We start from the raw sequence: 7,111 nt of genomic DNA, 5'->3' as shown, positions 1-7,111 counted from the left end.
CAAATGATGAAAGGACCTTCCTTCATGAACATAACATAATAATAGAATCTAGGCGAATTCTGCCCATTTTGAAATGAGGCCGCGTACTAAGTTGCTAGCGCACTTTAGACGTTATTGCAACGTGGGCGCATATGCTCATTTGTAACGACATAAAATAATGAAAAAAGTTGGGTAATAAGTTAAAGTTAGGTAGCATAACACGAAGGTGCTCTGGTGAGCAAGCTTGCGCTCCAGAAAGGAGAAATGTGTGCATTAAAGTCAAGGGAATGGAGCCTACATAAATTGTATGGCGCGAAAGGATCCTAAATGCTGAGCACTACCAAAATGCATTTGGCGGCACATGTGAGGGAAGGTCTGGTTGGTCGTTAAGGACGCAAGGCAACTATTCCCCTCCTTCTGCGAACCCGCCCGACAGCAGAAGTGGGAGAGACCTGAAATTCTCCGCTTATTAAACAGTAGCGCGCTCGTATTATTTCCCCTACTGTGTAGTGGCTCGCCTGCCATTCCCCGCAATCAGCCTTTCCTGGTTCGTGTCCTGACGAGGAGTGCGTCAAGGTTCTCGATGCCACAGCGGCAAATAGTATTCACCTGGAGAGTGCTAAGTCTTGACCACCCTAGCAGTAAGGATTTATAGAGCATGAAAAAACATAACGCGCACCAACGATCATTAATAAAGAATGATTCGGTCTGCGCGTTATACAACAACCAAACTTTGTCTCGCGGTCTGTTTTTTGAGAGTCTGAAGTGTGATCAGGGATATGCATCAAATACCATGGCTGGCAAATCAAGGAAGATAAATTTAGTCATTTGCAACATTTCCACCACTTGCACATACCTGCTTTTTCAGAAATTTGATGGCAAATGATGATCGAAAGCGCATTTCATTCATTGCATGCGGGAGATTAAAAGTTGTGCTTTCGGCAGAGTAGGCACACGCATTCGGAGAATCACGTGGAGTGCTTAGAGATGATTGAAATAGGAAAAGTCATTCGGGTACCATTGGCACATGGCAGCAGCAACTTGAAAGCGATGAAGGTGGCAATAAATAGCCCAGTGAAATCGTGAAAGCACGATGGAGTCAAAGGACCATAAAAGACTGCGACATGGAAGACAGCAAAGGGTGCTGAAAATACATCCTGCGATACGATCATTTTGTCTGCCGCTTTCGCAGAAGCCTTAAAGGGACAGTGAGGAGAGCACTATTACTATTTTTTTTTATAGCAAAATCCGATAGTTCGGCATGTCATGGCTTTGTTGCCACTTGGCCGGCAGCAAAAGATGCATTTATTTCTAAGAAATTTGGGTTCGAAGTTGAAAAAGTTTTTCCCCCCGCTCTGATTCAAACTTGGGATTCTCATATGACGACACAGGACTAAGTGACGTGACACATGACGTGAACATGACGTAACGCAGACTCCGTGATTTCTGGCGGCCAGCAGTGCGGCCTAGCAGCAGCCGAAACGAAAGCTACCGCCGGCCGAACGTTGAAGGCATCTATCGCCTATTGCGGCTGTCGCTACAGTCGCTTCGCTTACGTTTGCACTGGCGTTTTGCCAGCGTTACGATGGATCTCGTTCTCGAAGTCGTCAACGAAGTTCTCGCAAATAGACACCTTTACCATACCGTGTACCTTGTTACCGCTAGCGGAATACCGGGAGCCCCCCTAACGCCGGTGAGCAGGCGCTGATTGGTCCCGATGCTGCAGGCGCTTGCGTAGCTGCCGGGCACGTGGCGCCATCTGGCGACGTCAAGGAGATTTGCGCATGCATTGGCTGCGCCTCAGTGATTTGTTGCATCTCGGGTCCTAGACTTGCTAGAACCATTGGTTCTAGCAACAATGCTTTGTCCTATGACGTCATCACGCTTGTACTTGCAAGTTTGGCCTGTGGCGGCGATACCTGTATTTTGGTTCTTGCTCTTTTCTACGTTACAAGAGCTTTGTTGTCAGTATGATTGGCGTTTTTGTAATCAGGAGCTGGTATTCTGCCGGTAGAAGCCAACTTCAATTTCTCCTCAGAGTCCCTTTAATGGACGCGTTTAGAATGATAATGCGCCTTTCTAATCGTCCATTTCAAGACGGCAAAAATTTGCTTCTTGGGCTCAACGACTTCATTAGTTTAATTAGCACTACGCTTGCCTCTGGTGAAATTTGCAATAGCTGTTTTAAGTACGTTTTTCTAGGCAGGAGCCGGAAGTAAAAATTGCTGAGAGGTCGTTGTTAATCCCAACGCAGCTTCTGTTTAGCAATCCATTGCGCTTTATTAGCGACCTCTTCATTTGGTGCCTACATGTCCGGCGTACTTACTTTTACCGCTTCAGTTCAACAGCATGCTAAGGTGTTTCTTAGCTTCTTAGCTAAGGTGTCTTAGCTTCGTTACATGGCTTTGTCTTTATATTCATACCGGCCACATTATCCGCATCAACGTAATATTAAAAAGGAAATTGGATTATATAATTGGATAGGCTGCATCTTTAAGCTCTTCTTCCGCCCAAGTATTCATATCGTGTGAAGATCCCATTGGTTGGTTGCTGGGAATTCTTTTTCGGAAGATCCTTCCCTACTTACAACTCTACACGTCTGAACAGATACAAGATATAGGATTATGGCATGTTTGGTTTTATAAGATGAGCGTGCTAAAGCGACTCAGGCAATTAAGGACGCCGCAGTTGATAACTTCGACCACCTAGAATTCTTTACCGTGAACCGACATCGCAGAGCACATGGGCCTCTAAGCATTCCGCCTCCATTGGAATGCGACTGCCGTGGCCGGATCGAACCCGATCTTTCTGATTTAGACTGATGTGAAATACTAGAGGACCGTGAACTGTGCGATTTCAGTGCACGTTAAAAAGCCTCAGGTGGTCGAAATGATGGACTGCGGCACCGCGCATTCGCTGAATCGGTTTTGGAAGCCAGTCCTAGAGAACCAAACCAAACGTTCCACAATCCTAATTCCTGAGCCCCTTCAAACGTACACGCATCTCTCAATTGGGTTGCCCAACAAGCTTATGAGGGCTGGCAGCCCTGAGCAGCTAAGTAATTTTTTCTTACAAAAAGAAGCTGAAACCGTTATATGCGGATATGAAATATATCCGTACGTAACGGGAATCCTCGACATATGCACTGCATGACGAATGCAGTGAGGCTGGCGGGAATTGAACAGGATGTGCAAATCCTTCACCGTGTACAGGGCATTTCAGGTAAATGTAGCTAAGAAATGAACAAAACAAGTAAACCGCAGCTGGGTGAAGCTAACACTTGTCTGAGTATTTTTATATGCCAAAAAAAGCTGCTCTCTTTTTCTCTTTTGATTATTATTTCTTTTTAATGCATTGCCTTCTGAACTGAAAAAAGTTCGAAACCAATAATTAAATTCATTGTCGAAGCAAAACTTTCCACTCTGAGAACGTGACTTGTAGTATTTGTTTTTTCTGATGCTAATTTGGTGTTTTCTGATATTTAGCTAAACAATTGTTTTCTACTACCTTTTTGCGATTCTTTCATTCCCCTTTTTGCAAATATTTTCGCCATTTTGATGGAGCGTTTTTCCTACTTATTTTGAAACTCACTTGTATGAAATAATAGAAGTGTGGCGACACACTCTGCGCATATTTCTGCGCAGCCTCCGCCTCGTTATCATCCGGCTCAGCGTAACACGGGTACACGCTGGACTGCGTTACCGATAAACCACAGGCGCCAACGCTGCGTTGCCTGAGGCATGTGTCGCCAACGGTGGCTAAAAAAACCGGCTCCCGGCTGGTAAGGGCGGCTTTTACTTCCCGCAACCGAGACGAGCGTAGCGTTGGTACGCACGTCCGCCGCCACCGCTAATCGAATAAACAGTTGTTACGTTTTTGCGTTGGGATCCGTCCTTCAGCAGAAACGACATCCCACATCTGGTGGCCCCGACAACGCACAACAACGCACCGCGATGAACGAGCAAGAGCAACAGGGGTGGTATTCTTCCGCTGTCGCCTTTTGCGACATGTCGCATTCGCTCTTCGCTGATTGGCTCCAGCCGCGGTGACGGCGGCGTGACGACACGGATCCGCCTTCCTGCTACGTCATCGTGACGTCGCCCCAATTTACTACGCTTAGTCGAACAACGGAATGCGCTGAAGCGATTCGCGCGGGCGACGGGCTACGAAATTGATACTAGAAGCCATGGATCCCACTCTCCTTTCCTGGTTTTTGGGTTGCGAAGAAGAGTGGCGTTTCCGCGGACATCGCGACCAGTTTGCCTTGGCCGACGAATCTTGTCGGCGGCATTACCGGCTGTCGAAGAGCAGCACTGTGGCTACCGTCTGCTAAGCCGGACTGCCACTCGCCATGCGAATAGCGTTAGCGTACGGAGGCAATCGGTAGTTGCGGCTTTTAAGCCCTTAGCGTGAAAACATGGCGGCGTCCTTCCAAGCGAAAGCCGCCCGCTTCAGCCAATTCAGCAGTCCTTGCGATTCCGGTCGGCATGTTTACTGGCAATTACTGGTGTTGTTGCTTTTCGCTATGAATTACCTTGCTTCGACGATAAAGTTTAAGCTGCAATTCAGCTTAGTTTTCGAGATACGCTCTCGAGTCTGGAGCGCGCAAGCCTAATGGTACCTCCAGCTGCACTGCTACCGTCTGCAACTGCCCGAAACGCAGCCGACACCTAGCACAACCGTCCGGAACGAAACAAAAATAAATTTGGAGCCTTTTCGCGGTGTTTTATAGACTTAAATGAAGTAAAGCGAGTTTATATTAAATTTGCAAGTATTATTTGAACATTAGACGTCATGTGAAGGCAAATATTCTTGCTATCAAAAATACAAAACTACTGCTGCTAGTGAATCAGCAGTGGTAAATTGTCGCTTCTCGGATTGAATGAAAGCACCGCCGACGAAAGTGCCGGCGGCGTTTTGCGTTTCTTCGAGCAACTGTACGCACTTTTTTAGGCCACGCCCTTATGCGACATGTCGCAAAAGGCGACACCGGCAGAATACCACCCCAGCTTCAAGAATGGCACGGCCAACTCAGTGCTTGCATGCAGCAGCATCCCGAAGGCTCCGCCGAGGGTATCAAAACCCCGGCAGACGGCATCCAGCACGCTGCCCCGCGCGACGTCTGGCGTGTCGCTGTCAAGCTTCCGCCATTTTGGGCCGACTCACCCGAGGTGTGGTTTGCCCAAGTCGAGGCACTGTTCTCCCTCGCACACGTTACGCAATACCATACCCGCTACGATCATGTCGTCGCCCACTTCGAAGCCCGCTACGCCAACGAGGTCCGGGATATCCTTTGCAACCAACTAACCGTCAACCTTTACGACTAGCTCAAGACTGAACACATCCCCCGCCTGTCACTCTCGGAAGACCACAGGGTGCGACAAATAGTCCGCAGAACTTGCCGAACGCAAGCCTTCGCAGCTCCTCCGCCACATGCGTACTCTCGCGGGCAACGTGGAAGTCCAGGATTCTTAACTGCGAGCAATGTGGCTTCAACGACTTCCACCGCATGTCCAGGCAATTCTGCAGGCTCAGCTTACACTACCTCTCGACCAACTTACCGAGATCGCTCACCGCGTCATCGAGGTATCTATAACGCAGTTGCCGCCCGCCATCCAGGCTGTCGCCGCACCGCTGAACACCACAGAGCTTGTGTGCCGCATCGAGAATATCACTCGATAGCTCAGCTCTCTTCAACGACGCCTGGACCGAAACTTGCCTACGCGCCACCCGCAAAGCCGTGACCGTAACACCACCCCGTCGCAGCAGCCTGGTGGCGACGACCGGTGCTACTACCATCGACGCTTCGGCGACAGAGCCCGAAAACGTCGACCACCCTGCTCGGCTGGACATCAGGGAAACGCCAACGGCAGCTCGTAGACACGACTACGAGCTGCCAAGCTGGAGGCCGACGCGTCTTCGTCACCGACCAAATTACAAAGCAGCGGTTCCTTGTCGACAGCGGGGCCGACATCTGCTGCTACCCACGAGCTGCTACGTCTTTCGAGCTCAGCGCGGCAAATCGGTTCACAATCAAAACTTACGGCTCGCTCCGCCTGCACGTCCAGTTTAATAACCTACACCGTGGCCTTCATTGCAATTTTGTCATCGCCGACGTCATCACGGCAGTCATCGGCTCAGACTTTTTGGTGCACTAAAACCTCGTTTCGGACAGCCGCCACGACCGTTTCATCGACGCGATAGCGGGACATTCATCACCAGTGCCGCGGACGACTATCCACCAGCCAAGCAACAAAGTACTCGGTGTCAAAAATCATTCAACGTAGCACACCATACTCGCCGAATTTCTCGGTTTGACGCGCCCTAGCGGGTTGCCACGTGATGTGCAGCCCACCAATGTGCACCACATCCGGACCACACCAGGTCCCCCGGTTTTCTGCAGCGCCCGTCGCCTTGCTCCGTACCGCATTCGCATAGCCAAAGCAGAGTTCGAAGCTATGCTCCGTGAGGAAATCGCCCGCCGATCCCACGGCCCATGGGCCTCGAAACTCCACCTAGTCCCGAAGAAGACCGAAGGCTGGCGGTCCTGTGGGGACTACCGTGCCCTCAACGCCTGCACAATTCCGGACAGGTGCCCCGTTCACACCATACAGGATTCGCCCATCGCATTTATGGCTGCCAAGTTTTCTCCGTGCTAGACTTGGTGAAGGTCTACACGCAGATACCCGCCAACCCGGACGACGTCCCGAAAACCGCAATCATTACCCCTTTCGGCTTGTTCGAGTTTCCCTTCATGAGCTTTGAAATGAGGGACGCTGGACAAACCTTTCAACGTTTCATCGACGAAGTCGTCCGAGGCGTCGACTTCTGTTTCGTCTATCTTGACGACATATTGATTTTTTTCCAGTAACGCCTACGCACACCACACGCACCTTTGTCTATTTTTCCAACGCCTCGATGACCACGGCCGACTCGTCAATGTACCAAACAGCACGCTCGGCGCTTCAGTCGTCAAATTCCTCGGCCACGAAGTTTCATCAGGGGGAACTCGACCTTTACCTCAACGCATCTCAGATGCGCAAAATTACCCTCCACTCAAAACCGCTAAAGTCCTTCGCCGTTTCCTGTTCATGTTGAACTTTTACAGGCGTTTCTTGCCACACGCAGCCGA

At 49.9% G+C, this 7,111-nt stretch overlaps 1 pseudogene; it reads left to right on the top strand.

Moving 5' to 3' along the window:
• The first annotated feature begins 4,943 nt into the window (after positions 1-4,943).
• LOC149360766 (uncharacterized) lies at positions 4,944-5,454 on the top strand (annotated as a pseudogene).
• The last annotated feature ends 1,657 nt before the right edge of the window (positions 5,455-7,111 follow it).

This window comes from Amblyomma mixtum, chromosome 2 (genome assembly GCF_055824585.1).
Source record: "Amblyomma mixtum isolate Tamu chromosome 2, ASM5582458v1, whole genome shotgun sequence".
In the NCBI taxonomy this organism is placed as follows: Eukaryota; Metazoa; Arthropoda; class Arachnida; order Ixodida; family Ixodidae; genus Amblyomma; species Amblyomma mixtum.
The sequence above is the reverse complement of the archived record's forward strand: the minus strand, read 5'-3'. Positions and strand labels throughout refer to the sequence as shown.